This window comes from Hirundo rustica, chromosome 2 (genome assembly GCF_015227805.2).
Source record: "Hirundo rustica isolate bHirRus1 chromosome 2, bHirRus1.pri.v3, whole genome shotgun sequence".
NCBI lineage: Eukaryota > Metazoa > Chordata > Aves > Passeriformes > Hirundinidae > Hirundo > Hirundo rustica.
In genome coordinates this window covers 102,447,337-102,469,513 of record NC_053451.1, presented here as the reverse complement: position 1 = coordinate 102,469,513, position 22,177 = coordinate 102,447,337, and the positions used below count along the sequence as shown (strand labels likewise).

The 22,177-nt window shown below is 41.9% G+C and overlaps 1 long non-coding RNA gene across 1 annotated transcript; it reads left to right on the top strand.

Annotated features, from left to right (window-relative positions):
* The first annotated feature begins 5,818 nt into the window (after positions 1 to 5,818).
* Positions 5,819 to 9,324, top strand: LOC120749035 (uncharacterized). The gene is made up of 3 exons (XR_005699502.2): positions 5,819 to 6,077; positions 6,288 to 6,330; positions 7,087 to 9,324. It is a non-coding gene; the product is annotated as an uncharacterized LOC120749035 (long non-coding RNA).
* The last annotated feature ends 12,853 nt before the right edge of the window (positions 9,325 to 22,177 follow it).

The window sequence follows — 22,177 nt, the reverse complement described above, 5'->3', positions numbered from 1 at the left end:
TTACATCACAAAAAATAAAGATGTATTGAGACCTCCATTTTATTTTTTTAATGGAACACATCAGCAAGATAGCTCCAGGTGAAGTTTTACCCTTTACTTTGTTACAATTTAGAAATTTTCTTAGAACAATACTACTGTAGCTTTTACATCTGGGTTTTTCAGTTTCGTACTTCCATAAACACAAATTTCCGTGTGACTCTAGAAAGACAAGGACAGCTGAGGAGATTGTGGTCGGAAGTACTGATACCGAAATGTCAGTTTCCCTTTCCTCCTCTTGCTGCACCGCTTACATGATGATGCACTACGGTTTTGTTTCCCCCCGACTCAAAGAGGTCAGTAGGATGCAACTTCTCTCTAACACCACTTTTTGATGGACCAACTGTTCACCATAATGCCATGTTCTGTCAACAGCTGCAACAGAGTGAACTTTATTTTTGTAAAGTAACATTGAGTCCAGACTTCCCTCACTCAAACAGCCCGCATTGTAGCTGCCACAGCTCTTTTTCTTTTCTGCCTGTTCGAAGCACAGTTAGTTCCACCCCAGCTATCATGCAGGTAATAATTTACAGTTATGGAGTTAAGAAAAATAAATTTCCGAAAGCCAATGCTTACTGGCATTTTTCCAAAGAAATATCAACTTAATCTTTTTTTTAAAGACTATTTGCACTTCTGCTTTTTGAACACAATGCAGTTAAAGTGTAGAGTTGTAACTATAGAGACAAGGCACAATAAACACACGAAGACTCACGAAGTCTGTGGAAGAAAAGCACGACCGTTTGTCTGTGCTCCCTATTCACACAGTGCTGGAAGGAGAGTCCCAGCTACAAAATGCAGCGCCTGTACAGCTCCAGCATCACACAATTAGTACTTGTCATCCTTGGAGCTCAAAATAACACAGTGTGTTCGTTTGCAGAGGAAAGAATGCGTTTTCTTAAGAAAATTGGATCTCTGAGCTGATAGTGCCAAGTTCACAAACAAGATTAAGGTTTATAGAAGTGGGAATTAAAGATACTGCCAGACAACCAAGTGAGAATTAATCAAATAAGTCGGAAACTAACGAAAATAAATAAGAACTTTACTGTAAATCTTGAGTCCAATTCCGCTCCTCAATTTCTTAAGACAAAATATTCAGAGACAATAGTAATGTCAAGATCTTCTTTGCTGATCAGAGGGCAGTGATTCAGTAAAGCACTATTTGACCTGACAAGCCTGCAGACATCAGCCCATTGTTAGCTGGCACCCACAACAAACACTCTGGGGGTCCCAGACTCAAGCAGCAGAGGCTGTACATACTTGCTGGTGGCCAGCTTCAAACAGGGTGACAAATCAACTGTCCCAAATGAGACAGGGCAAACCAGCCATTGTCAGCACCTGGCACAGCCATCAGCGTGGAGTATTGACACCACAATGTACTTGGGGAGCATAATCCAACAGATCTTCCAAGGAATAGGCCCAAATCTCCAGAGAGTTTGCCCATGTGGCCACAAAAATCCATTTTAGTCATCCATTGATGGCCAACAGTGGTGCCTCCTGCCTTCCTCCCAAACCTCTGCCTGCTGTTTCCCCTTGTTAGAAGGGTTACTGATATCGATCTATGTAACAAAGCACACTGTAGGTTCACCAATGCTTTTGTGGGTCCAGTGAGTCCAAAATATTTACTTTTTTCAAAATTTATTTTTTCTTTGTACAAATTCAATTCTTTCCCCCTTTGTTAGGAGCCCAAAGCATAGAGCACACTATTTTCAACCTCATCAACATGTATGTATATATATAAATCCAACTGATGCTGTTGAATTTCTTCTAATTCTCACAGCCTGCATAAGTGCATGGTGCATGACTAGTCTGCTCCTTCAATATAAATACTGTAAAAAATAAAAATAACCCCAGCACATACCTTTCAGGCAAATAATTACAGATATGTTGCAGAGTTATTTTAAATGCCCCTGGTAAAAAATCTGCCATAGGCTTTGTGCAAGTCTAAATACAATCTTAATGGCTCTGTCTTTAACCAAACAATATGTCTAGCCAAAGACTTTCAGTACACTGGGGAGGTATGATTATACAGTCCACAAAACCCATGCTGTTCTGTCCCTGTCATGCCCTTCTCTGCCCTATGAAGTGTCTGACATTTTTAATTTTAGTGCTAACTGCAACCTTTTTCCCAGAACTGAAATAACTCTTGCTGAGTTCATTGTTCGATCCTGTCTGTAAGTGAAGCAAAATCGGTACAAGCTCTGCTGTACTCTACTGCCCAGCAGAACTGCTGGCTTTAATGAGCCTGGGTGTAATGAATCTGTGTTCAATCACTTCATTCTTAGCAAGACCCAGGACTCTGGGGTGCACGCCATCTGCTCCGACTGACCCGGCAGCTCTTGGATTTTTTCCATTTATTCCAGCATTTCCTCTTCTGCCACATGCTCTAACATTCCCTACCTGCTCTCCGTTACCCAGCCTCTTTCATCCATGTAACTTCTTGGATTAAGCCAAGAACTAACTTTTCAACCAGACCAAACCCTTGCCTGTTTGCTGTCTGAGAGCACACACCGCTGCTTTTTCCCCAGGAACTGACATCCCAAACAGCTCCACCGAGGATGCACCCACTGATTTTTGTCTGGAGAGCAAACCCTGCCATTGCAGGAGAGGAACTGGAGGGAGATTTCCTCAGATGTTTGCAAGCATCATCCTGATGAGTAATAAATCTCAATCAAAGAATATAAGGAGGAGCTCCTTCTTTCTCAAAGATTTATCCCACTTATTACACCAAAGTACAACAGCACAGGTTTGAGACTGCCACGGCACTAAAGGTCAGTTCTAGAAGCATCCTGATTTGTAAAACCACTCCTCAATGAATGCCTTGAGAATAAAAATCCGCAAACTGCACACTGCTTACAAAACCGTCCGTAGCTGTCTCTTGCTATAGCCCGTGCAAGGGCCAGAGAATGGTGTTAAGTACCTTCTGGACTGTGCAGGCTCTGCTTAGCAGAAATCCAGAATTGGTTTCCAAACCACATCTCCCCATTTCTGACATGAATAAACTCAGCATGACCATTTCTCAGTCGGTCAGTAGGGATGCTGCCTGTATTCAAAGCACTAATAGTCACAGATGGGGATTTTAAAAAGCATTAAAACCACGACCCACCCCGCCCCCCCCTCCCCCCCCCCCAAAAAAAGGGTCATACTCAAAAATTATTTCAAAGAAAGAATGTTATCTTAACCCAAATGAGCTGTCTTGGTCTAAAATAGGTGTTCCCTTGTACTAGCAGAAAACGTATACCAGGAATCTCTGTGTATTGCTCCCCTAAGTGTTAGAATGGTAGGGTTTTTTTAATGTGAAAATATTAAATCGTATTTTTGGTATATAATAAGACAAAACATCAGAAAAATATCTCAAACAACACTGTGAGATTTCCCCTAACAGAACGTACCCATTTGCAATTTATTTTTTTAATTCATCCCATTAATGAGTCAAATGACTTTTTTTAATGACTTTTCCTAAGTCTCAGTAAATGTAAGAATACCTGACAGAGGTGGGTTCTGAGTACAGGCACACCAGCAGAAGAGCAGAATGCCACAGTGATCAGTGCCCTATAAACAAGGGGAGGGAAGGATGGAAAAAGAGAAACATACCCAGATCCCACAGGCCTTATTATCTGAATATTCCTGAAGCCAATTACAGGCTTCTTTGCCAGTAATGCTCTCCCCACAGCATAAATATACCTGGAAATAATCTAAAATAGTAAAAAAAACCCCAGAATGTCAAAACCAGCCAACAAACAAATCCAAAACCAAAATCACCCAAAACAAAACCAAAATCAATACCTCACCGTTTCCAGGCTTAAATCACACATTAGTACCAAAACGACCCTGAAAACAAACTATGATAACAACATCATATTAAATTTCACTTAAATGATAGGGTAAGAAACTGCATAGTAAAACTAAGAGATTTTTTTCCCATACTTCTTTGAAAAATTAAGTGGCTATTCAGATAAGCTTTTTTATCCAAAATTAAAAGTCCCGCTCTTCCTCTTTGCAAAAAGAAGAAAGGAAGAACACTCTTAGTGCTGTATCTATGCGAAATCTTTACTTTCACCACTCGACTGACCTGCAAGACCAAGGTCACAGTGTGGCTCAGTATAAGGTAGTAACAGAGTGCTTGACAAGATTTTTGTTGTAGTGATCTGGTAAAGAGAACAAGTAGGAAGAAAAATATCCTTGAAACACCACAATTTTAATTTGGAATCCCCTGCGCAATATGAATTTATATAACCCATTAAGAGATGATCTGCCAGCTATCAGGACAGCAGTAGAGTTCACTACTTTTGGACAGCGCCCAGGTACATGACCTCCATTTCAACATAATTTTTTTCTGCTTGACAAGTAAAAGCCATTGAAGAACAAAATTCCTGAAAATAAAAGTTAAATTAATAAATAAATAAACAACCAGGAATATCCCCTCTCTGTTTAGGAAGTATTAGACAACTACAATGTGCTAGTTAAATTACGAATTCACAGGTGCTTAAGACCCACCCAAGTCCGGTTCCTCCCTGTTCCTGTAGACTGGCTGGCACAAGCCTTCTCCCACCCCGGACAAGCTTTTCCTCCAGAAGCAGCGGGGCTCCGCCTCACAGCCCCTGCTGGGCACCACTTCTGGGGCTCTGTGCCCTGGCGGGGGGACCCTCGCACTTCGCACCTTGCATTCGCGCTTAAGAACTGACATAAAACACCGCAGCATTTCACCTGCGGATCTTTTTTTCCCCTGAAACAACATTTAGGAAAAAAAAAAAAAACAAAACACCTCAGCGGTAAACCAGGAATTTAGCACACGGCACGTCCTTTCTTACAACTGCCTTTATGACTTTTCGGAGCTCTTTTGAGAAAGGCGACAGCACTACCGACCTGACAGGGAGAGCCGGCCCAGAGCCCGCGGGGTGCGCAGCGCTCTCGGGTGCCCAGCCCGGCGCGGAGGGGCACAGAGGGGGCACAGAGGGCAGCGCGGAGGGGCACAGAGGGCAGCGCGGAGGGCAGAGCGGGCGGCCCCTCACGCACCCGGCCCCCGAGGGCAGAACGGCGGAGCGCTGCGCGCCGGCACCGCCAGCGCCTGTGTGAAGGAGGCGAGCGGGCGCGGAGCAGCCCCAGCACCGCCGCTGCGGGGCGGGACCGGCCGCGCTCCGCTCTGCCCCGCCGCCGACGGGGCTGTGCCTCGTCCCGGCCCCGCGGACGGCGCAGGGGCACCGTCCCGCCCGCAGCCCCCAACTTCCCGGCGGAGGCAGCGCCAGCCCCTCTGCCGAGAGCTGCGAGAGCTAGTTCCGTCCCGCACACCCCCAACCCGCCCGCACTTCGCAGCTCCGGGGGGAGCTGGAGCGGACACCCCCGGACCCACCTGGTGCAGCGTGTCCGGGGGCAGCTGGGAGGCCCGGAACAGCTCGCCCACGCTGCTGCCCCCGGCGGCCGCCTCGGGGGGCGGGCAGCACCGCGAGAAGAGCTCGGAGTAGCGCTGCTGCTCGGTCTCGCTCAGGGGCAGGAGCAGACCCCCGGCGCCGGCGGCGGCTGCAGGGCCGGACCCCCCCGCCGGCCCCTGCTCCATGGCGGGGCGGCGCAGGCACAGCCGCTCGGCGGGGCAGCGGACGCCGCGCCGCCGGGGAGCGGGGGGACGGCCGGGGGGACGGGAGGTGGGGCGGGAGGTGTGGCGGGGCCGGGGGCGGTGCCGCGCTGCGGCGGAGAAGGTGCAGTCCCCGCCCGGTGAGCGCCGCGCCGGCTCCGCAGTGCCCCGGCCGCTGCCGCCGGCCCCGCCTCTGCCCTCCCCGCGGCCCCTCCGGCGTCCTGCTCTTGCCCCGCTGCGGAACGGCGCTCGGCAGCTCGCGGGTTTCTCCCGGATCGTACAATCACGGAACGGCTTGGGTTGGAAGGGACCTTAAAGAACGTCGCGTTCCCATCTCCCTGCCGTGGGCAGGGACGCCTCCCGCTAGACCAGGTTGCTCGATGCCCCATCCGACGTGGCCTTGAACGCTGCCAGGGACGGGGGCATCCCTCACCAGTAGTGTTTTCAAAGTTCCACCTGCTGCTGAACGTGCCACGTGGGTACCACAGAAAAGAAATGGCGTAATTCGATACCCTGCAGTGAGACCTAATCAATTAGCCATGACGGTCTGAGAGAGCAGCGTCTCACCGTGTTGGCTATAGTCTTTGCTTCAACGTGAAGGACAAAGAGCCCCTTGTTCATGGAGACTAGATTCCTCTTTATTACTCCTTTGTCAGCAGTGACGCTGTAAATGTTCTCTTTGCAGGTCACCGCCGAGGTGGGAGGGCTTGGTACATCTCAGCCGGAAGGTTGGTTGTGTGTCTCATACTGGTTTTTTGCAGACTTTCTTCCCAGCAGTACTTTGGGGAATTTGAAGGAATAAGCTAATCACAGATATTTACAAGGTGGTCCTCGTAAATATCTGTGACCCACAGAGGAGTCGACAGGTTCTCTTCACAGCACCTTTGGTGCATAGACATGGCCTGGCCCAGGAGAAATCAGACTACCTGCTGTTTGTTTCCATCCTGTACCATTAGCAAGGTTGGGCCAGCATTGTTACCTGTGTTCCTAAACGCAAAACATTTGGGAAGTCAATGTGATTTAAGGTTTATATGCTTCTTTACTATTAATTCAGGAAAAAACCCCATGAAATCCAAGTGTAATAATTTTACATAACATTTTTACAAGAAAATAGTTCCATTATGGCCTGTAAGGAAAAAAAAATCACTAGCTCGTCACTTCTGTTCGTGTTAACTGAACATTGTTACCTCTTTTTAAAATCTTTTTTTGAGATGCTTTATCATCTTCACACCACATATCTGTGCCTCCTTCTCACTTGCACAAAACATGCAAAGTCTTAATTCCTCTAATCCAAAATGAAGATCTGCTCGTGCCTTCTCAACGTGTGGAATGCTGAATGGGTTGTTAAACACAGCTATTAGCAGGTGAATAATTGATACTTGTGTTTAAGGATGGAGTGTCTTTGATAAATCTTTTTTCTTTTAGAGACAGAAAATTTATATTTCTGTTCTTATTTTCTTATTTTAAAACATATTGTTATGCAGGAGGGCAAGACTATTTCACCAACTGAATCTTGCAGCCCAGCTTAAAGTGGCAAATAGCTGTAGTAGCTCAACAATTAAGCAAGACCTCTTGAGAAGGCTCTGCAGAGCAGAGAGTGAATGACCCTTCGACAGCAAATTACATCACCTGGAGAGTCCCGAGATGTCACTGGCCTTTTTCTGTATTTCCAGCCAAATACAAGGTACTGCTCTGAGGAAATGGTGCCAGCCATGTGAAGAGGATGTAGGGCCATACCTTACTATTGCTGTATTTAACTATATAACTCTCATGATAAAATGTCTTCAACCTAGCTTATGGAAGAACAGCTGGCTTCTAGCTGAACTTGAACAGGAGAGATGTTATCCTGACAAGAAAATGAAAGCACTGTGAATAATTTGTGCTAATTGTGGATTTTCCTATGCCTGAAGATGCTCATTTGTAACTGACCAGCTCAATACTTGTGATGTTTCATCACAACACATATGCCCTTTGCCAGCACTTCACCAGACACCATTTGATCTTTGTTGATGCATCAGCGAATTCTTCAAAGTTTTTCTAAGGTGGATCCTGGCAGGAAGATTTTGGAAACACACACTGTCCAGAACACAACAGTCTGTCTCACCAGCCACACCTCTTACTGCCAACACACACAGCTGCTTTTTATATTATTTTTTTTCTCCTTTGGACAATTTTCTCTTCTTCCTTGACCTTTAAAACTTGCATTCCTCTCTCCATACAGCCCACTCTCATAAGAAATGACACAGTGGCTGTGTTCACAACCAGTCTACCCCAGCGTTATCTCCAACATGTTGTCTCCAAGACATGAAAGAAGTGAGCCACCATAAGCTGAGGGAGGAGGCAGGGAAATCCACACCTCTGATGCCTGCAAAGTGTGAGCCTAGAGGTGTACCAGGTGTGAGCTGACCATCCCTGTTCGCCTCTGGGGAATACAGGGGGTGCTCAGGTGTCTGCCTGCTCCATGCAGGTATTCTGCACTCAGCAGTGCCAACCCCACTGACTTACTCCGCTGCTCTCTGTCCTTATGGGGAGCTTTAATCCACCCCATGTGCCAGAGCAACTTTCTGCACAGTCCAGTGCGCCTTGTGCACTGACATTTACGGCCTTTGTGTGCTTTAAAATTCTTGTGAGGGTACATTAGTTCAGACTAAGAGGCACTTAATGATAACAAAAGCCATACAAATATGGTAGGAAGAGAGATTCAACCTTCCTGTTTACATGGAAGTTGTGACATCATTACAGGTTACAAAGCTTCCCTTCAACTAAGAAATGCTACATATCAGTATCAGAATCTGAACAATTCAAGTATTTGTTTCTTGCTGGAAAAATTAGTCAGTAATGTAAACGGAACTGAAATCTGACTTATCAAACTATGGCTTAGATCTGTGTGTGGTCCTCCTTCCCTCCCCACCCAACTAGCAATGCAATTACTTACTCTGAAATCAGCCAGCAGCAATCCTGCAAACAATTGTGTGATCACGTGTGGGAGGGAGACAGAGGTCGTAGTAAGAAAAAAACAACCAAAAAACAGAAAACCAAACCCCAAAAAATACTACTTCCAAAGATGTGCTAATGGAAATAACAGTAATATGGATGATAGGTATATTTTTGTTCAGGATATAAATTGGCATAAATTGTCATGTATAATATGATGTAATACATAACCTCCAGTAAAAAAATTCTCCCAATATTTTAGTATTTAGGAGATCCTGGGAATTTTTATTTGAGCAGTACAACCAAATACTAGTCACTCAAATTCATGTGTTATGTCTCAGAGGGTTGAGATCATGTCAGACTTGTCTTGGCCCAAAAGGCATGAGATCTGGCTGGCAGCTGCTTTCCATTGACAGTGGAAACACTCCATATATCGCCAAGTAAAGCTTTGGAAACCCATGCAAATGGTTGGCTGGAAAACTGTGATTTAGCTTTTCCCAAACCAGCTCAAGTGAATCTCACCCATTGTTCCTCATAACAATTCTTTTTATTTACTTTCTTTGCAAAATCAAAGAAGACTTTAATGGCAAGCAACTGGTGGAGCATGTTTCCTGACTATGGTATCAGACATGCTTGGAATGTACTTGAGAAGCTTGCTGTTTAAATGTATAGAGATTCAGCATGCAAATACTCATATTCTTCTTTGCATTGTTGCTTACATGAAGAGATCCCACTTACAAGAAAAACAAGAGACATGCTTAATGAACTGTAAAATTTGATTCCCTATTCTCCAGCTTGTTAACACCTTTAAAGGAAGAAAAAGACTAAGAAATAGTTACTGTTTTCTACTCTGACCAATTCATTGTTTTCAAAAATTAGATGGCTTCATAAACTGCACATTGTGGAAGATGCGATTCCTGGCTTTTTTTTTTCCTTTTTTTTTTTTTTTTTTCTGTAAGCACCTGAATATATAATAGAGAATTAGAGTTTGTGTCACAAAATATCTGACAAATATCCATATATTAATTAATTGGAAGGAGAGGAGGGAAGGAGGGAAAAAGGACCACACACAGATCGAAGCCATACTTTCATAAGTCAAATTGCAATCCAGTTTACATAACTGACATTATTTTTTCTAGCAAACAATAAATACTTGAATTGTTTTGATTTTCTGGTATGTACAGTTTCATGGTTCCAGGAAAGCTTTGTAACTTGAAATGAAATCACAACTAGTTATGTTTAGAGAGTCTTTTTATAAAGCCCTTTTATGAAGATTTATGCATGTAGATTTAGTGGCAGAAGGCAAAACACATGCACACATCTTTTTAAGAGCAAGGACAAAAAAAGTACAGTGTAAGGTAAATAACTTTCCAGGAAAGTACAGCTGCATCTCCATAGATTTCCATCACAGTGCTCCAGTTTATTTCTTTTAAAATAGTGGCTTCATGTAAAATTGGAAAACAGTTTAGAGGCATGTTCCTTTTAGTTTTAGTTTTGAAATATCCATTTACTTTTGTAAAAGAAGCAAAAGGTCACTCAAAAAACCAAGCACTAGAACATGTTGTTCCTCTGTCATTTGTCCTTTAACTTAGGAAATTCACAAAGCCTTCGGTAACCATTCAAACACCAGGTTTCAACCAGAACACACCAAGCCTTATTTTGCAGGGTGTTCATTCCTAAAGGTTCTGTCATCATCAGATACTTGAATGCCTGAACCAAGAAATACTGCCAGGGAAAAATCTATGTGATCCTGGGAGTTCCACACAGGGAAAAACAAACAAACAAAAAAAAAAAATTAAAAAGTAAATAAATAAATAAAATAAAAGGGGGACTTATTAATGTCTTCTCCCACACACACAAGATAAAAATGTAAAACTTTTATATTTTCAGAATATGTTGATATTCTTGAAGTTAAGTCCATTCTCATGATCAAGGAGAGAAACACATGTTAGGCAGAAGGGGCTATTATAAGAGCACAGGTGATAATTAAAGAAAATTTCTTAGTGCTTTGTGTGGCAGCTCCTGTACCATTGCTTGTTTCTTTTAGCTGTTACTGGTAACCACACTCCTAAGAGAAAAATAATCACAGAAAGGCATAGAGACATTAATCACTGCAATGAAGCCATTAATGCAAAGCAAAATGCGTATTTTCCATTTGAAGACATAAAAAAAATCACTGTACGTTTGCTCATCTGTGTGTCCTGCAGCTAATATGCAGCTCAAATTTTTGCCTTCAAACTTGGAAACAAATTCTAATAAGTGTTCAGTTATGAGATAACATATCGACCATAAAGGGCTTTCAGTGCTGCTACTGCAGTCTCAAGTTTCCTAAGTAGTTTTGACCTAAATAAATTCCCTTTTTGGCAAATAGCATATGTCCTTATGCCATTTTCCTGGTTACATTTTAACATAGCAAATGGTCCACCTTGTCCTTCAGTTAATTCATGTACTCAGTATAAACCACAAACAAATCAGCTGCAATCCACTCTGGCTTTTGCTGTTGGTACAGACAGTGAAGATAAACCAAGAATAAATTCTATTTATGACTCTTTTTCCCTGACTAAAACCAGCTACAACAACGTCATTGCAGCTGCAGAAAGTATTGTGGCCGGCACTTTCAGCAGGAGCGTGCACTGTGCTGTAAAGCTTGTAACCTGTGCATGACAAAGCTTTTCATTCAGCATCAGCCTGAGAAGGGCTGTACTGTCACTGCGTGGCTCCTTATGCAAAAGGCACTGTAACAGCAGCCAGCCCTGCAATGTGATAGCAGCCTCCAGCTCTCAAATCCCACATGCAAAGACGGAGAAAGCCACAGCTGGTTCATATTCCCCAGCAGCCAGAGCTGCATCTCCCTCACCCGCAGCACCAGGCCCTGGCCCCTCTACCTCCTCACAACCTCTCACCAAGTGGGGTCTGTTGGAGCTGGGCAGCTGTGCCTGGTGCAGGCAGCAGGACAGAGCTCAGGAGCATGGACAGTTTGGTGGAACAGCTCTGAGAAGTGCCAGCCAGTGCCCAGCTGCAGAACCACTCTGACACCATCATGAAGGAACCTCCTTTCCCTTCTCCTACCCCTCTAAGTTCACAACAGATACTTGGGATATTGTTTTCAAAGATAAGAAACCTGAGAGACCTGAGTGGTGTTCATTTGGATCAGGTTTTTTTTTGTCAGCAGCTTTTTTTCTCGTTTTCTAGTAAAGCCCTCCAATAGCAAGGACAGCCTCGGACAGTCAGAGCCCCTGAGGCCACAAACAGGAGTTACAAAGGAAAAATAACACAGACTATAGCTGGCCTCTCAATGTCACTGCCAGCCCAAACATCACCAGCCTGCTCATGGTCAGCAGCCAGCAAGCAGGGGAAGGTACCACAGAGGTAATTCAGTGCCTCTCTCCCATGTGGAAGGCAGAGCTGCAAAGTTGAACACAAGAGGTCCCACATGGATTACACAGCTTGATCTGGGCCACAGTGGAGACAGAACACAAATGGTTTATGGCATGGTCACAGGAACAGCTTTCCCCTGGGAGCCTCTTGCAGCATAGAGAAAGATGGTCTCCCCAAATCCCTCTTCAAACTATGTCTCCTGCTTGCAGACTCCAGGAGGGAATAGAGATGGCTGACCCACTCTTCAGAGAGTATTGCCAGCTTGCTTCCCCACTGTGGATCAACTTCACTGAAGGTATTCTTAATTTACAGCAACGTGAAAAAAGAAATGTCTTCCATTCTTTGCAGTATGATTAAAGTCTTTCATAGATTTGATATTGAGGCATCTAAAGCCATGATTTAAAATAGGAATAGAATCAGGTCTGAAATAGAGGCTAGTCTGTGCATATATACTTTTTGTGTTATTGAGCCAGTATCATGTCAATTACTATAAAAATCTTATATTATTAGTTATATGTTCTTATTGCCAGTATTTGACTGGCAAAGACTAAATATTGTTAGAGTACTATCTGCTTTGTCATTTATATAAATTCGCCATTTTTTCAGTGTAAGAATTCCAGGCAGTTGACAGCTGACATATTATTATTCAGTACAGAGATGAGATATTAAATCTCATCACAGTGAAGAAAGGTATGTGCAAAAAAGATAGATTAGTCTTGTCACTGAAGAGTGTATTTTAGTGAGACTCAGGAATGTGTGGTACTGCTCCTACCTTTGCTACATTTGCTGTGTAACCCTGCAGACATTCTTTAGTGGTAGTAAAAGAAAACATTTTCCAATCATACGGCAGTCTTATGAGATACAGTCAATCTCTTGAGAGATTGTTGGGCATTGGGATGTTCTGAAAGGGTGAAGGGGACCAAATAAAAAGAAAAAAAAAAAGCAAAAAAAAGTAAGACATATCTGCATAGGCAGAGTTTAAGCCCTCTGCATCAGTGCAACCTGTCTCCTGTCTGAGCAGTAGCATTGAAGAGCTCAGGTTTGCATGCATAGATCTGCCTGGACATATACTGTGTCTCCCCTTGCCTGCATGGATTCTCCTGGATGTATCCTGTGTCTCCCCTTGTCACGCAGCACTGCAGGACAAAGCAATAGATGCAGCCTTTCCTGTTTACTACTCTGGGTGTGGTACATCAACTGCTCCTGGCCCTAATATTAGAAAAACAATTGGAATTGGGCCTCAGGATGTGTAGCTACTCTCTCGTGCTTGGTCAGTTAGATGTTTACAAATATTTCCTACAATACCATTCCAATCCTGCTCACAACTAATAGTTCAATCCCTTCTGTTCAGGTGCAGGAACTCTGCAGTGAAACTCAGCATTAGTTCTGTCCAGAAAAAGCACAGCTAGAAACAAAAGGTTTTACAAAAGATTGCCATTCTACATTAAAACTTACAGGGATGTCTGGTGGTTTTGTTTTTACATATCAAACAATTAAAAGTGTCCATGTCTTGTAGCCTTGTGGAAACCTCAAAGGGATCTGCTGAAGGCACTGGTGAAGCGTTTCAAACTAGGAGGGCTCAAAAGCAAAGCCCTTGCTCCTGGAATCCCTGGGTTCGTAGTGAATGTGTATCTTCTTTCCTAGCAAGCAGACAAGCATTTTTGAACAGTTGTATTTCTGAACACTGTTGTACTTTGCACTTAGTTTAAATAATAAACACTTGGCAAGACTTGCCTTCTCTAAAACTGTGAATATTTTAAGGGAGAAATATTCCTAATGTTGGTTATAATTTAATGAACTTGCTGTGTAGTTAATTTGAAGGAGTAAGAATTGTTCAGATATTCAGGTTTTTGATTTTGTTTTTTGGGGGGTTTGGTTTTTTTGGTTGGTTGGCTTTCTTGGTGGGAGTGTTGTTGGGGTTTTCTTGATAAGTTTTTGTTTTGGTTTTTTTTTGTCTTTCAAAGTAAATAAGATACAGTTTTATGAAATGTATGTTCTAATATAGTTAGAGAATAGTCTACTTATTTCTAGAAAAGAGTAGCTGTCAATGTGTCAATGTCAGATTTATGCTGTCAGTATTGTATTCATTAACTAGCAATATTGGAATAAATCAATATAAATAATTTCATAAAGTATGAATATCTACAGTCAAAACCAGAGTATGGGATGTGGAGTTTCAGGGGGAGGGAATTTTTACTGTGCTTTGTAGCATAACTGAGTGGTTTTTGTGCTAACTCTTGGTATTTAAACACAGTCAGGTAATCCTGTACCCTGAGAACAAGATCTTTTTGTACTTGCTTACCTTAAAAATCTATGAAATAATACTGAATTTACCTAGGGCTACACACAGCTGCTAAGTTAAGCATGGGCTGGTTAATGGTCTAAAAATTTACTATAAGATAGATAGCACTGTAATAGATTTGTAATAAATGACCATAGATGAGGCCTGATCTCAGGATGATTTTCTATTTTAGTGAATTGTCATTGAGGCTTTAATGGAACAGTGCATCCTGAGCAGGCATCTAAATGAAAAGTCATCTAAAAAGTCAAACAACTTTTCCAGTTATAAGAAATGCCATGGAAAGAAAATTAAATACAAACAAAAGGGCAGGCTAAAGACAATAGCTAAGCAGGATGACTGGGTATGAATTCTGCAAAATCCTTCAATATTTGAAAAATGTGTAGGAATTAAAAAAATATATAGGCAATTATCAGCTTTCAGACAAATATATTTCTTCTAAAAAACATAATCTAAAAACATTAAAAACATTTCAGCACGGAGAGAAAAGAGGATGGTATCGCAGGGTAATATTGGAGATGCTTGAAATTCGCACTAGAAAACCAATCCTTCTGGGACATTCAGTGAACAGCTGTTCAGAGAGTCTGCTGCTTGGAGTAGTTACAAATCAAAATTGTGTGAGAAATATTATAGATGCTGAAGCCTTCGAGAAGGACAGATTCTCCTTTCTGGATGTTTTTAATGTCAGTTCTAGTAATCTTTGATCCTATAGATCCAGAAAAATTGAATTTTCTTATCCTGAGAAAACTCAGCAGAGATATGAAAATGGAAAGTAATTTATCAGCATTCCTAATGTGGGGAAAAAAAGAAAAAAAAAAAAATCAAACTAAACCAGCCAATCAACCAACCAACCCCCTTAAAATCCAAGAATTTTGAGAAGCAAAATTTCTGAAGTGTGGCTTTCCCACATTTCTCTCTTTTCTGGATACTTGGGTGCCCCCTGACTTTCCCCAATAGGAGCACTAATTTTGGTCTGTCTCCACCTTCACAAAACTGACAGAAAGCTTTAGTTGAAAAAGTTCTTCTCTTCTGAAGGCTTGAAGATGTCAGCATTAGGTTTTATTTGCAATCTCATAACATAATTGCAATATTTTCTTCTTCCTTTGTAGAATTTCAGGTGTGGTTTTTTTTTTTTTTTTTTTTTGTTTGTTTGTTTGTTTGTTTGTTTTTGGGTTTTTTTTTCCCTTGCTTTCTATAGTCCAGCAGTTACTGGTGGAAAAGAATCAGTTTGTCGATCCCTCTTTCCTTTCCTGAAGTTCTGTCCTGGACAGATGTGTATTGCTCAAATTCAAAAAGTACTTGCTTGTAGCTTCTCTGGATCATCTGTGAAATTCAGCCTTCTATGGTACAGGGAGAGAAAGCACTATAGCTGCCACAGCTATTAGCCAAACCCTATTTTATCAGTTAAATTAATACTGAGAAAAATCTTCATGCTCAAGAGGAAGAAAGGAGCATGCAGTTGGCAAGGCAGCTATATTAAATCAGATACCAATCTCAGCAGAACCAGAATTAATTAGGAGTAATTGAAATCTACTTCTGCACTGAAAAGAGTAATTTTTTTAATCAATATGTATTTTCTTATCTTTATGTTCAAACCTTTAAGATTATGATCATATTTTTAAATGTTACTTTGGTTTGATAACTGAAAATTGTATCTGATGATAGATGTCATGGTATTAGGATTATTCTAGATAAAACATCTTCCCCCCCCCAAAAAAAAAAAAAAAAAAAAAAAAAAAAGTTTAAGAAGTAAAGTGCCCCACAGCTAGGACATATCACAAGCAAGAAGCCTTACACAGTGTTATTGCCCTTTTATGGGCACAGAGGCTGAAAGGTGAAAGGTAAAACAAGCTCGTTAATTTTCAGCCCTATTTGCTAAATAGTGATGGCATTTACCAAATTATCTGCAATGTGGTAGATGTGGCCTGTACAAATATGCATAGGCACAGATATATGCAGTCTGGTCTGACTTCTAAGGGTATGGTGATTTTTTAACCATATTTCTCAATACAGCTTGCTTCTACTTCCACAATACTAAAATATCACCAAGAAAAATATTATCTTTTCTTTTGCAACACTTTTATACATCTGTGGAAATTTAAGTAACTATGTAGCCAATGAGGCAAGAATAAGGCCCCTGGTTGCTGGAGGGAATTCTACTCTGTAATTGAATCAGCCCAGCGTGGATCAGTGTGGATCCCAGCTCTCAAATCAGATGAAGTGCAGACTGTTGTGTTTACCTATGGCCGTGCTGACTGTACTGGTTTCCTCACGAGTAAAGATAGCTATCAACGTACTGCACTAATGACAGGGCTGCTCTGTAACAAAATTCCTCACAGTAAGGAACAGTCATACGTTAAGGGAAAAGGGAATACAGAGGGGGGGAAAAAAGCTCAGCTGCTTCCTTTTTTTTTCAGTACTGCTCAAGATATTAATTGCAGAACATGAAGCACCTAAAAATATCTGACTATTGATTTCCTCACAGCGCTGATGTTATCAGTTGTTCTGGTTTCTCTCCAGTGTATCTGTTTACACAATTCTATTGGTCGTCTGCTACTTAACAGCAAAAGCTGAGGATGTTACTGCCTCTCAGCAATAGTTGGTAAACAGATGCTTTTCAAAGCAACAGCTGCACTTTCACAAAAAACTTTAATTTTCTTTTACAATTTTACAATGAGATGAAGCAGCTGGAATGCTTTGGGGACAAAGGAGCTCATGAATAATTTACTTGACACCTAAAGGTGAAGTATGAGTGTCTTCTGAAGTACGGGTGTCTTCAATAAATAAAATTGCCTCCTGTCAAGGGCAGCAAGAGGGTTTTCGGAGGAAGGCAATGCTGTTTCCATTTGAGACCTCAGAGAATGATGATTGTTTATTGTTACCCTTTAAATAATTTCAATATAAAAATCACTTGAGTTCAGTGCTCTGGAAAAATATGCAAAGTAATAAAATTCAGCAGGTATATAGATTACAAATGCTTGTGGCCAGTGAAAAAGAGCAGATTATGCCTGTTTACACATATGGCTAAAATTGCATACTGTAGCATACAAGGTGTTTTATCCACTTTCTAGTATAAGGTGGTGCTGGACACCCTCCTGACTGTTCCTGAGGGCAGTCTGGGGTTCCCCCCAGAGCTAGCTCAGCAGGGCAAGCATCCTGGGGTGGTTCTGCACCTTATCTGTGGGTTGCAAGCACCTGCTGGAACATGGTTTTGTTAGGATCCAGCCAGATCCTTGGCATCCTTCCCCCCCACACACACCCGAGGCAGAGCTTAAATGGCAGGCACTTAACATCCTTGTGCTGTCTCACTGGCAGCATCATAAGAGATGCCACTCTGGTTAATTGCTACAGAGCAGGAATGCCAATTTGGCTCTGGCTAGTGCAGGATGTGAATGGAAGCATGGAGTCTTTCTCTGTTGGTAGAGAAGGCTACAGGGATCTGAAACAAGGTTAAAGCCTGCAGCTCTCCTCCAAAATACCTGTCTGCTCAGATACAGCTACATCTCAGCTTTCAAACAAGCCCCTAAAGCTCACACAGCATGTAAATGTTACTGTTGGCGGGTGTCAGGGAGCAGGCAAATGTAGTAATCAGGTAGTAATCATTGCATTTAATAAATCACACAGACAGAAATGCTGGAACAGAGCTTACAGCACAGAATATCTTGAATTACCAGCAGAAGAGGCACAGGCCTTCAGTCAGGTTCTCTCAAGAGGGACATATGTGGAGAAAGCCATATCAAGGTATTGAAAATGTTTTGGGGAGCTGTTCTAGAAATAAGAGTGAACCACCTCCTTCCCATCAGGGAACCTGCAAACAAGACTGGAGTAAAACAGAGTGAGAATTTGCAGGCTAGTTCTTCAGAGGAATTCCATGTATGCACAACAACTGCTACAGAATTAGGAATTTTTGTTAATGTTAGTGCATTACTCACTAGAAAAGTTGAATATACTAATACAGAAAAAGGCACTCTTACTCCACACATAATTTGAGAATAACCTTGTGTCAGTACAGTCCCATGGGCAGAGGATGTAAAATCCATGTTAACAAATACTTTCTGATTTCCAGTCACCCCTATGCAGAGAGCTTGACCACTAAAAGTATAACGATGTGTCCGGACTGCAATCAGTGTGTGACTGCAGCCTGCAGAGACACTCCAGAGTGAACTTATGTGCAGGTGGTTTGGAGAAGGATGCTGCAGCATCTTGGGGTGGCCAGCACACTGAATGTTTACCTGGATTTTTAAATGGGCTTTGGAGCCTTTATTGATCTATGTGTATTATTCCCTACAGTCTCTAGCTAGTCTCAAGCTACCCTCAGTACATCTGCTTAGGTTATACCTCTGTCTTTGTCTTAGGGAAGAGGTGCCATGAGATCTGTGACCTGACCATGATCCCACAGCCGGTGAAGGAAAGGTGAATATTCTGACTACAGCATCACTAAAAATCTCCCACTAAGTATTTTTTCACATTTCCACCCTCAGCTGTGTGTATTTGTGAATATTGCAAATAGCTGCAGCCTTCTTGACAAAACTACTGTATTAAAATATAAATTTACTGTCTAGCCCAGCTAGATAAAAGAAGCAGAGCTGATCCCACTGGGAAGCTTTTGACCAGCTTTAATGAGAGCTCTTCTACTTGCAGGTACTTTCTGATGACAGTGCATCACTGCTATTTTGAGTCAGCCTGAGTTTGGTGCACTGTGAAGAATTTTGCTCACAGTGATTCAGCTGCAGTGCTGTTAGCAGCATTAACATGGACAGTGCTGCCAGTAGAAACCTCAGGAGCAAAGGATAACTGGCATGATACCGAGGGCAACACAAAGCTGTTGACAAATACAGCTCTTAGTACCACTGACTGTGCTAAGCAAGGATGGAAAGCCTCCTGCAGTTTGCTTGGTACAAGCACAAGTGCATAGTCATTCCTTGGGCTTTCAGATTGTCTGGCTGAACCAAGGAACACTATGGGAGGCTGCTGAGTGATGCTGTCTGGCTATGATCCCGTGCTAAAAATACAGTGGAAGATAACTGCTAGTCTTTTCAGAGTTTTCCTCCTCAGTTTTCTGTGGTTTTTATGCTGTGCATATACGGTGCTGAATGGGAAACAGCACCTCATTTTTTCACTGAACCTCAAAGCTTCTTTGGTCTGGTACCTTTTTTGCTCCTAGCTGCATTTCTGTGAAGATGTTTCATGGCCCTAGCAATTACAGTTTCTTACATCCTAGGCAGAACATTACACATTCTTTTACCTCTCATTGAGGAAAACTGACAATTTATGGGACAAAAACCTAACACCTGTTAAATTTTAGAATCAGTGATCATCTAGCCTTTCATTCTTCATGCAGAGTTTCTAATTCAGTGTTTTGAGAGCTGCATTTCAAGGCAAAAAATCAAATAGTATCTCCTTTTCCATATGGTGGAAAAGAGAAACTTTTCCCTAAACTATCTCCTGGGCAACTAATGGCCATACTTCTGGAATGGATGCAAGTGAGCATCGTATCTATTCTTAACACTCTTGTCACCCTTTCCAAGAGGTTTGTAATGGATGACAAAAAGCTGTGGCACAGAAATTACTGTGATGGCAGATTAGAATTCCAAGGCTTGTGTGGTTTTTCATTTCAGAAATAGCTGCAGTGATTTAAGATGCTGCCAGTCCTTACTCTCCACACTGGCCAGACCCAGTTACATTTTCCACATCTCTTACAAGTAACGTTTATGTGATTCTAAGCCAATATCATATGAAATCTAGCAGCTCAGGATCAACTGCGTCTCACAGTAATTTGGGTTCTGTTACTAAACCACTAGATTTCACAGTAAAGTGGCTGAAGGACTATTTTGCTCTACTGATTCCAAAAGGGAAGACACTGAAAATGTGCTTGTGTTTACCTTTGGCAGAAGGACAACAAAGAGTTGGTCAATAACAATTTATATTGTTGCAGCTATTTCTTTACTGAATGTGTTTCCAAGACCTAAGCTACAGTTTTGCAAAACCAGAGGGAATAAATGCAGAGTTAAACTCTGCAGCTGATCATCAAGTTATCTACTGCACAAACATTTTTTAAGTGCTGTGTAATTTTAGTGACTACTAATTTCTTGTAACCCACTTAAATAAATCTAATCAAATAAACCAAACCTTTCTAAGAATCATAAAAGAAAAACTACTCCCTTTGGCTCCACAGTCCTCATTACTTGGCTAGATCCATTTGTTGAGACAGAGCTCCACTAGACTCATTCAAGCCAGGATAACAAATCCCGTATTCCAGATGACAAAACATTTTCCATCAGGCCATCTTTCAGAGAGGTAAATCTCTTATATTAGAAATTCCTGTCTTGTGACAAAAATTTATTGCAATTTGAGCTGAATACTCTTTATTTTCAGAGACAACCAATGTCAGTTTGAAATGGTCAATAACCTGCAATAACTGGAAAAGTGTCAAACCCTAGTGTCCCTAATCTTAGGAGAAAATAATGAAGTATAGGTTTTAAAAGGTCTTCATCAAAATTTCTTCATGTGCACTAAAAATGGAGAACTTGGGAAAATGTATGAAAGGTTCCATTTTATTCTGCAGCTGACCTGACACAACACATCTGCACCCCTGAATATATGCAGCAAGAAGAAACAGCTTGAAATATGTATTTGCAAGGCTTATGGTAGTCATCATTAAAATGTTTTTGTACCCTGAATGACCTTCTGAAAGAACTGAGTTTGAATGCTTGGTTTGAAGGGAGGGGGAGTTTCAGTTTTGACAATAAAAAGTATTATTTCTTCATATAAGCTTTGTATTTTCATATAAGATATGAGACATTCACCCACCTTCCTCTTCGGGATATTAGGAGGAATACTGATTAGAAAGCAGGAGTAGTAGCCCCGGGCCAAAGGCAGGTATCCAGGCATATAAAAAGATGTTCAGTTGACTTCACTGCAGCGTGATAATTAGTTACACTCAAATGATGTCCCTTGAAGTAATGCACTTGAGAGTAAATCTGGCATGCAGCTCCAAGTTTTCTGGGGCCATAGCCTTGGATCCTCAGCCAAGTATGCTCAGATGTATTGCAAGTTTCTTTACAGCAAAAGGTGGAAAAACTTTTCTTACCATGACAGTGTATAAAGCTAGGTAAAGAAATACTAGAATTGGTCTGGGTGGAAATCTACAACAGCACCAGAAGAAACAACAGAGCAAAGCAGCAAAGCCATGGCACAGTGGAAGAGCCATTCTCCTCCCTCTTATCTCAGCATTGAGACAGACCATTGTCATAAAGATATGTGAAATGAAGAAGCAAACAGAACAGGCAGCAATCTTATTGAATATTTATGGAGGATAAAATAAGGCCATTCAGCAAAAATATTGTCCCATAATAACAGCTGATGCCTAGAGAGTTTAAAAACCTGGCTAAACCAATTTGTTCCTCTCCCACAGAGAGGAACCGAGGACATTTAGTGAGGACCTGAAAACTATTTGCTGATGCTTTCTGTGGCACACAGGTGATCCTGGCAAATCTGGTCAGGTGTGAACGTCTTAGTGCTTGCAAGTATGTGGGCATGAGAGTGTGAGTGGGTAAAATTAACTTACTTAGGAAATTGTAAATTAAAATCATGTTCTGCCCTGCCTCTTGTACTGTCTTTTGTTGCACTAACAGCCTGTAAGGATACACTAACTGTATCTCCAGTTGTGTAATACTTTGCTGTGGACTTGCTGTTGTCTTGAGCTGAATGAATCAGAAATTCTGATCCTGTTCTCACAACACTTCCTTCAGAAATTTCAGGTTTGGATAAATGCGGGCACATGGAGTTTTCCAATATATACAGCAAGTCAAACTTAGTTAACGGTTTTGAAAGTGAATTCAAACAAGTTTGGGTGGAAATATATGGCATGATTGCTTATGCAGAGAAAGAGCAGGCTCTGGTAACTCTGTTAAGCTCTTGCAAATCAATATCCTGAACTGGTGTGGTAATAGATGTGCAGATGC